The 9,923-nt window shown below is 42.2% G+C and overlaps 1 long non-coding RNA gene across 1 annotated transcript in view; it reads right to left on the bottom strand.

Moving 5' to 3' along the window:
* Positions 1 to 4,628: 4,628 nt before the first annotated feature.
* LOC137162129 (uncharacterized) overlaps positions 4,629 to 9,923 on the bottom strand; it is a 49,298-nt gene continuing 44,003 nt past the window's right edge. Inside the window, exons 2-3 of the long non-coding RNA XR_010922292.1 lie at positions 6,633 to 6,810; positions 4,629 to 5,258 (exon numbers count right to left, since the gene is read on the bottom strand). This is a non-coding gene — a long non-coding RNA (uncharacterized lncRNA). The remainder of the gene's footprint in view (positions 5,259 to 6,632; positions 6,811 to 9,923) is intronic.

Below are 9,923 nucleotides of genomic sequence, written 5' to 3'. Positions count from 1 at the left end.
CAAATAGGTTTTTCGTCACTGCTTTGAAAGCATAATAGGGGTGCTTTGTGTCTGAAGGCCCCTTGTTAAAGGGCCCAGGACTGCAGCAGGTTTTATGTAGGCAAACAAAGCTCCTGCGGCCTTCAATGGGAATTTTGGTTGAGTAAGGATCAGGCTGGATCTGGCCCTAGGTATCCTACAGGAAAACGGATGTTGCAAACAAGAAGTTCAGATGGATTTCACAGTTCAACTACAAGTAGGGTGGAGAATCTGGGCCCAAATCCATTCTCAATGAAGTCAATGGAAATTTTTCTAGCAGTGTCAGTGAGGGGAAGATTGGACCTAATGTAAGATGGTAAGTCTACACTGCAATCACAGGGTGTGATTGTAGCTTCTGTAGACATACCCAAGTTAGCTTTAATCTAGCAAGTGCAGGTACCATCGTAGTGAAGCCACAGCGGCTCATGCTTCAATGCGGGCTAACCCCATGAGTCATTTTCCAGGTTCCAGTTGGGCTTGAACAGCCTGTGCTGCACTGTTGCAACTTCACTGCTCTGATACCTGAGCTAGCTAGAACAACGCTACCTTGGGTTATGTCTAGTTGAGCAGCAGTCACATCTCACATGAGCCAGCAGACCCTTACTGAGGAGAGCAATCCTCATCCCACAAGCATCCCACTGAGAAGTCATGCATAATGAATACAAATCCTCCTGTTCACGTGTGAATCCTAGTAATTATCTGAATAGCCAGCCCCGCAAATATTTGTTTGAACAACCAAGCAGATACATGAATGCTCGTGAATAGAGGGGGGATGGGAATGTGCTCACATGGAACAGTCATTCAGAATGCATATGACCAATCACAAAGAGCTTTTGTAGTTTTTGAGTAGCTCTACTCACGTGAGTCAAAGGGCCAGACTCATCCTTGAAAGAACTCTAACTCTAATGAAACCAATGTAGTAGGGTGAATATATTTCCCTACAGTGAAAACGGGACACCAGGTAAGGTGGTGATGCCAGGCGGTTCGGACCAGCCCCATGTGGCCCCCTATGTGGCTGCTCACCCAAGCCAACATAATGGACATCACGACTTTCTTGGCAAAACTGGGCATTTGTCCCATTTGCTCTTGCCCCAACGTTACTCCACACTCCCTTAAGGCAAGAACAAATGGGACAAATGCCCAGTTTTACCAAAAAAGTCATGATGTCAGGGACAGAGCTTAAAAAGGAGACTGTCCTGGCCAAAATGGGACATATGGTCACCCTACAATGTAGTGACACCAGGGATTAATGTGAGGAAGCAGGATTTGGCCCTAAGTACTAGCAAAGATCCCACAGCCATAGTGTGCAACCATGGGAAATTCACGTTGGTGCTACACTATGGCACTTACAAATATGCTCTTAGAGTAAAATGAATGACACACATGACAGGATAATGAGAATACAAGAAAATAAGATATCAGGGCCTGTGCTAATAGAGTTTCATTAACTGAAAGTACCTTTTTTTTTTTAAATTATAAAGCATTTTTTCTTCCTTGAACTCATTGAGATTCTCTGTGAATTTAGCATTACAGTGACTTTGACTGTAACAGTAATAATTATTTTACAATGCTAATGTTGTGATCTTAATGAAAGGAAACAGAAACGGGGGTATCATCTCACATACACAAATCTGCACTTCATTTACACAAACTAGCTTCTGAATGGCTTTTCTCCATGTTTTTGGTCAACATCACTCTTTTGAAGAAACGATAAATGTCTAGAATTTTTGGCTGTTAAACAGATGAAGCAGATGCTATTCATTACAGTCTTTGCAATACATGTTTTGCTACTTTCCAAGAAGCAGCCATTGTGGGTCACATGTTTACTTTTTAAAAGAAATCCCTTTGTCCTTAAATTATTACACTTTTCATAATTAACTATTAATATTGTGGTAGCATTATTTTATTAATGAAGTCACTGACACTTTACAGAATTATCAAGATAATCAACAAATAAATACAAGCCACATTTATAAAGCATGTGAGTAACTAAAGATGTTTTGGGAGATCATGTTAGATTAAACAGCAGTGATTTTGATTTAATCACAATAGATCTTTCAGGCATGCATATGTTAACTGAAGTATAAACCATAGCAATGCTGATTGTGTAGATGTTTTGAAAAATCTTGCACTAGTGTAGCAAACGAAATAAAAATAATATCAAGTTAGACTCTGAACAGATGGGGACATTTGGAGGGAATTATTTGGTTTAAATAGTTTATATGACCATAAAGAAGGAATCACTGGTGATTCTGGTTTATTTAAAGAATAAAGATTTGGAGTTAGAATCTGAAAAGGAAGTGTTCAGCACCACCCAGAGATCAGGGCCAGCAGCATGAGCAACCAATAGTAAGGAAAAGAGAGAGTAACTCCTCACAATCACTGCTGCATCATTTGCTTTGATTTGGGCATGGAATTAGCCCACAGTTACACAGTGAATTTACCGGCAAAATTCTAATTAAAGTAATTGGGAGTTTGCATGAGTAAAACAGCCAATATTGGCCCCAATTAAGATCATCCAATGTTTCTGTGTGAAGCCAGGAGGAGAAAGAGGTGCTCTAAAGTCCTTCCTGTTAACCAAGCTCCTCAGCCTTTCCATCTGCCCCCACCCAGTTCTTCAAGTTACAATGGGTGGTGAGTATCACACAAGAGCTCAACCATCAAATAAGCCCACTAACCCCAACCTACTCAAAACTTCACCTTGCTGGCTATGCCCCTCAGGGGTCATCATCTACCAGCCAGGAATCTCCAGATTGCAGTGGTATTTGAGCTATGTCCTCTGACGATACCCCCAGAATATGCCCTAGGCTGGGGACCAAGAAAAGAAATAGCAAAGGAACCACCTACGCCAGTTCAAAGCTACTCAGGAATTCTCCTGGTGTAGGAGAATTCCTGGGAGATCTACCTGAAGAGCAACGGGTCAGAGCATGACTCAAAATTGAGCCAGAGGATCTGTTTCTGCACTATAGTGTATAGTCACTTATACCTGTGCCAAGTGAGTATAAAATGAGACCTAAGCAGAATTCTCCACTCATTTATACCAATAGTAGCATTTTATACCCACTTTACACAAATATAAATGCAGGGCAGTGGAGAATCTGGCTCAGAATCTCAGGATCCTCCTGGTTTAAGATCGGAAAGGAAAAGCCCATCTGGAGAGATCACTGTATACTGTGTAATAGAGGTAATAATCACAAAGTTCCTCAACAGGTACTGCTTTGAACAAACTGCAGAACCTTCTCTTTTAGTTGTTCTTTTCTTTGGGGCTCAGCTTAGTATTTCTATAATTATTGAAAGGCTCATATTATTTGCTTATACATACTCTGCAAAGTAAAGGGCCCCTTTATTGAGTGTTCTGTGCTTTCCTGGCCTTTAAATCTATAGTGAATTATTATTTTCCTGCACCTACTTGCTCCTTCTCATAATTAAATTTAGAACTTCAGAAAGATACATTTCAGGTCTTCTCTCTGAGATTTTTCATTCTCTTGGAACATTTGCAATAAGTTATTGCCATGCTGGCTGCTAAGTAAAATATCAGAGGGAGTTAAGTCTGGCACTGACAATGATTCTATTTCATCATAAATAAAAGTTACTCTAAAGTGAACTTTACCTCTAGGCTCAGCCCTACATAAAAGACAATGCATAGCTGTGCTACCCCAGGGAGGAACTGTGACCCTCCCCTACTTGCTCCAGAAGGAAGCAATTTGCTAACGCATCTTACCAGGTGTGACATATGCCCCAACTTGCACTGGCTCAGCAACACTAGCTTTTGAATTGTGGGGGAAGACTCAAGGTCCCATCCACCTGATTAAGGGACTACTATTGGGTTCTGGGACATGGGCGGGCCTAAGGGGACATGGGCGGGCCTAAGGGGAGGAGCTACTGAGCCCGGGACTCAACTGATTATGGGGGACAAAGAATGAAAGAACAGGAACGGGCGTGAAGATCAAAGGGCTAAATGGAGGGAACCTGAAGGGCACACTGAGCAGAGAACCCCGGACAGCGTCCACTGTTCCTCAAAAGTAGCTAAGGAGTTAGCGGACGCAGCCCAGAGGAACACTGCCCGGATACATGAGCAGATGGAGGAACAAAACTAGGCTCCACATTTGCAGAGCACCTCCTCATTCTCTCCTTGATTAAGGGACTGAGCAGCAGTCCTTTGGGCCTAGCACTCCTTGCAGCACCCAGAGTGCAATCCAGGTGGGCCAGGCAGCAGTGGGACTGACTTACTTTCTCTTATACCCCTAAAGAATCACTTCTAGGTCAGCTACATCTGGCCCTGTATCGGATCAATCAGTCTTTCCTATATTAGCTTCCTTGTCAGGGTAAACCTTGTACTTGGAAATGTTTGTTCCTGTTGCTGAGCCTGCGTCAGGAAAGAGGCGAGCAGGGACTATTAGAGCAGGCCAAGTTCAGCTCCATTTTTCTTCTCTTTTATGCTCATTGCTGTTTTTGGTGTTCCAGCTAAAGAAAACCTGCTAATTCTTTCACATAATGGAGTTTCCCACTGCTACCCTGTGCAGATACAGAACATCCTGATCTAGCAAGAGCTGTTTATGGATATTTCTAGTGCCCTGGAAGAAAAAGCAACAAACTACTGAAGGTTTACACAGTAATTGCTTTAATGAGACAAAACCCTTTAGAATGCAAACATGCTCGACAATACAAAGAGAAACAATCAAAAAGAAAGTGTTTTATACAGGCTGCTTTAAGAGAACATAGTAAAAACCATTGTACCACACACTCAGTTGCATAAACATTCTCACAATGGAAGGCATTTGTGAAAGAGCAGGACTATGAACATGTAATTGCTCTCACTATTCTTACTTTCAGTATAAAACACTGCAATCAAAACCTAATCTGGATCCTGATTTTTAGACTAAAAAATATATTCCAGTCATGCTGTAGAAAAGATAATGAAATAGAGTATTTCTCATTGAGTGCTATTTTATTGCTTAAAACTTCTAGGGGGTTATATTATTAATATAATACATAGCTCTGATTCAGCACTTTTTATCTGTAGATCTCAAAGCACTTTACAAAGAAAGTATCCCCATTTTACAGGTAGAAGGTAAAAATGCTAGCATGAGACCAAAATGATGGACGGTTCTTCATTCATAGCACTGGATCTGATCCAAAGCCCAGTCAAGCTAGTGGGTGTCTTTCCATTGACTTCAGTGTTCTTTGGACCATGCATTCAGGTGTTTTTTTTTTCATTCATGCATCTGTTACCACAAACCCTACAAACAAAGAAAAGAAAAAGTAGTAAATATCAAATGTGCTGATTAGAAAGTTGCAGAGCACAACAGTGCAAAAGGCCATGATGTTTGCAATACTTAAAAAAAGTTAATTGCACTCATGAAGCATTCATATGAATATGAATATTCTTTTACATGTCTGGGAGCTCATTCCCTCTATCTAGTGACTTCTGATACATGCTCTTATAGTTAGCGCATTGGCGGCATTTGGACTAGAATAGTTTTTACATGGGCAGAGACAGATAAACTCATTTGCTTCTTTCATCTCCTGACTTTTCTTCTAAGTACAGAATTGTCAATGTCCTGCTGTGCACACAAATTAAATAATAAGTATGAAAAGTTCCAGGAAACCTGGCTGTCTCATGCATGAATATGAATGAGCAAGGTTAACTTAACAAACAGATCAATCGTCTGCATGTAGTTCACTGTTTCTCTACGTTACTGTAGAATTTATGTGGTATGGGCCTTCTTGATTTTAATGGGAATGAGCCACCCAAGTATCTTTGTGAATCCCACTCATGGTTTTTATGGTCATTATTATCATCATTACAACAACCAGCATGGTTGTATCTCTCATCAAGAGGGTGCTACTGAATGTGCACTGTTCTTGACATCATTATTCCATTATTGCTTTACATCACAGCTGTCCATATGCCACTTGTTGCTGAAACTATGGAATTTGGTAAGAAGAACACCCTTATTCCCCTCCCTTAAAGAATTAACAGTTACCTACAAGATTCCATCCCCAGGCATTAGACTGGGGTGTCCAAGAGGCCAGCAAACAGCTCAGTTATGTATACCAATTTAAGACTAGTACATCATTTGTGCTGAGAGATGAGGCCTTCATGCAGACAAAATTCTGCCAACTCATAGGCTTATTCTAATCCATGGCAGGAGAGGATTCCCCTGCCACCCAGTCACATAATGACTGGGGAACCATGAATCCCAATCACCAATTGTTTACATTTCACCAATTTATCTGATATCTGATACCAACCAACTACTAGATGCTAATAAATTGTTTAGCTGCTATCCTTCACCCATAACAGTGCTGAAAACAATGCAAGCCAAGAATGAATATTCAAGAGGAACAGATACGTATCCTATTGCTAAAACAGCGTGGAACACTCATAGTAAATATCTCTCTAATCGATGGCTTGTTCACTGCAAGGTCAGGTATAGCTTCTGATCTCCCAGTGTCTGGTCTTTGGACCTAAATGGGAAAAGTACAAATCAGAACAACATGAATTCTGGACATTCCATAGTGCCATCCAATCCTACTTTATTTTAACCAATGGCTTGAAGATGGTTCTTGATACCAGGCGATTGCTTGCAAAGTAGATGGTGGGAACTGACCGCTTATGTGTGTGCAGCATGATGAGGGTCATAACACATAAACCGGGTACTTTCCTAGGTAATCCAGATGATGTCTTCATAGTATTCCAGATGCAAGCCTTGCCTTTGGGTGACCAGGAATTTCTAAGTTCAGAAAACAATTCTATGGTCAGCAGTCCAAATACTCCAAGGGAACTTCCTGTAGAATAAATTATAGAAGAACAGTTAGAAAGGTAAATCTGGAATTTACTGCTACCATTATGGGTAAAAATATTACTGGAAGCATACTGAATGCCATCTGTTAATGGCCCTGGACATCAACATGTAGGAGTCTAGTCATGGCAGAATGAATGGATGCAGAACTTGCTCATGGGCTGATCCATGTGAGCCAAGGTCCTGTGGTGGATGGCCACGAACTGATATTAAGGGTTATCCACATGGAGAAATGAAGAGCCTCAACAAGAATATGTACTGTTAATCAGCCACTACAATAGATCATTCAGGGTGATGAGCCCAAACCCATTGGTTTATCTTCAAGGACTAAAGATGGAGCTTCCGTGATGCATAGGTCTGTAGGGTACTTGGCATGGCCCTTCTTCACAGTTTCTCAGTTAATTCAGTCTGAAGTGCCCAGTGATACAAAGAAGGTAATGGTAAAAGCATCCCAGGATGTTACATTCAGTAACATTTGCACCTACCCCAATGCGTTTTCCATTTTTAAGGAGAAATGTCTCTTTGTTTTCCAGCAGAAAAAAAAAATCCATTGCTGGCCCCTATAGTTGTACAGGGTGCATGTGCTCTGCTAAAATGCCCAATAAAGTTGTATTGTCATTCCTGGAGATGCTTTCAGTTCTGTGAGTTAATTATGTGCAATGAAGTGAATGGGAGTGTTCTAGTCAAGCCTATGCTTTTAAATAAGCTTCATGTTTTTCCAGGGTTTATGGGTTTTCCTTAGATGAAAATTTCCATAATGTGTCCAAGTATAGATGCCATTGACTTACATGAATACAAGTAACATATGTTAAGCTGTCCTGCAGGGTTCAAGAGCATGAGTACCAACCTCTAGGCAGACTGTTAAGAACAAGGGCACAAACCTCAAATTGGTCATGAGTTCTATACTTAGATTTCACCAACCTAAGTGTAACCTCCTCAGGCACTACAAGAGCCTTAAAATGGAGTCACCGATAGCCCCTTTGGGTATCCTGAGCTGTCTTGCCACCCAGATATGCCTACCTTTGTGATAGGTGGTCCCTTACACCAAGAATCAAAGCAATATTCAGTTTTGTCCCATGCCCAACAGACCAGTCACTCACCCCAGTTCAATTGCACTTTAGATCTCACACTAAAGACAACTCGTATAGCTAATCCTATAATAAACTATCTAAACATTTATAAAATAGGAAAAGGAAACAGAGTTATTTACAAAGTTAAAGCTGGTAAACATACATACACAAATCAGTTACAATCCTAAATTTCAAGATATAATAGAAGCTTCTATTATAAGCAAATGCTATACGTCCTTTAGGGCTAACCCAGGGTAAGCATTGGGGATTTTTTTGCTTATGCCTATTAATCCTTACCCCCCAGAGTCCAAGCAGCATAAAGATATAGTTCCTCCTTGTTAGAGGTTTTTAGTCCCTTCCCCCCACACCTGCTTTGAGCTTCAAAATCTGACAATGCGAGGAATTCACTTGCAAGACTCATCTTCATGCTCAAACAGTATCTTGCAGGGTGGGATATGGATGTTATAAATGAGATTAATGTATGTAGCAACTCATAAGCATTCAATAAAGCCTAAACACTTTTTTTTTTATCATTCTAACACCTATTTTAACAACACTAATATGCAGGTGATCTAAACTGATTTCAGCTATGTACTTGTCAGTAATCAGATGAGGCATGGGGACCTGGGCCTGAGCCAACACCTGCTCTGCCAGAATAAGAGCCTACAGAGACAGCAGAAGGACAAGTTGAGCCATGTTGCTTACATTGCTTTTGTGCAAATGTGAACCTCAGGCTACCACCAACAGCATGACAGCAGAGGGTAACCTAGGTAGCCAGATTGTGCCAGCCAGGTTGGAGGTTCTCTATGTGGCCACCTGCCCTTGTTACACCTTCAGTAGGCAGCTGCTGAGCGGTAACCCTGACCAGATTCATAAGGGACAGTATCCTGAGACTGCATATGACAAACATCCTGGGAAAGTAGGCAGTAGTGAAGGGTGCTTGCCACGTATGGGACATATGGTGCTTGTGAAAGGTGCTTGCATTCATATCCCCAACCCTGTCCCATTGGTGGCCTGCCAACCAAATGGTTAGTTTCAAAGCTGCCATTCTCCACCCTCATGGTTTGCCCAAGTAGCCTGAATGATGCGGTTTCACTCAACTGCTCCATGTGCTGGTGCCTTTTATCTTCCAGATAGCAAATCCTGGGGACTTTGGCTCCACCGGTTCCTACCATATGCTGGTGCCTGCCCCAACCATCCCACCAGCCACGTGACTCAAATATGTGTTGGTGTGACCCTCATTAAATGAACTATTCTCTACTCACACAGCCTTTGCCATATCCTGGCAAGGACAGACTCCACTGTCAAAAGCAGGAGTACGCCACATTTCTGTGCTACCCACATTTCTGCCTGCCTGGTGATCCCCCTAACCAAGTCAACAAAGGCTGTGCCTGACTGAGGCTGAGCAAGGAGGTCATGGAGACTCTGGAGCAGCTTCAGATCCTCTGGCATGGCGACAGCCTGTATTCTGCCCCTCCGTCCCTACTCCCCATGGACCATGATGAAGGCAGACAGGTAAGCTGACACTTTGACAGCAATAAACACAAAGCCTTGTGGTGCAGAAAGGCTGCTGAAGATGCTCCTAAGGAACTTGGAGAGCTGAGTTGCCTACCAGGAGCCAGGACCAGAGTTAGTACCAACAGTTACATCCCAAGAGTGTCTCTGAGTAGCACTCTTGCAAACCAAGAAACACTGATGCTTAGTAGCACATGAAAGTGCTGGCAGCACTTATCAGGTTGTGTGAGGGGCTCCAGGAGTGACTAGAGATAGTGCGGGACAAGCAGTGGAGCCCAGGGCCCGGAGCAAAAGGCAAGGTGCCTTAAGACTTCCATAAAGTTAGACCAGCCAATGGAAAGACCAACTTAGTCCTGCTCCATAATGAATGCCAGTCAGAAGCAAGCTGCCCACTCCTGCAGTCCACAATGGTCCTGGGACACAGCAAGGGAAAAAACAGGAAGCCATTGCCATATGAAAGTGTGGCTCAGCTGGTGGGTCAGTTGTATTCAAATTGCTGGCGGTGACCCATTGT

This window comes from Emydura macquarii, unplaced genomic scaffold (assembly GCF_026122565.2).
Source record: "Emydura macquarii macquarii isolate MOO-44397 ecotype Brisbane River unplaced genomic scaffold, CSIRO-AGI_Emac_v2 contig_2422, whole genome shotgun sequence".
Taxonomy (NCBI): Eukaryota; Metazoa; Chordata; order Testudines; family Chelidae; genus Emydura; species Emydura macquarii.
The sequence above is the reverse complement of the archived record's forward strand: the minus strand, read 5'-3'. Positions and strand labels throughout refer to the sequence as shown.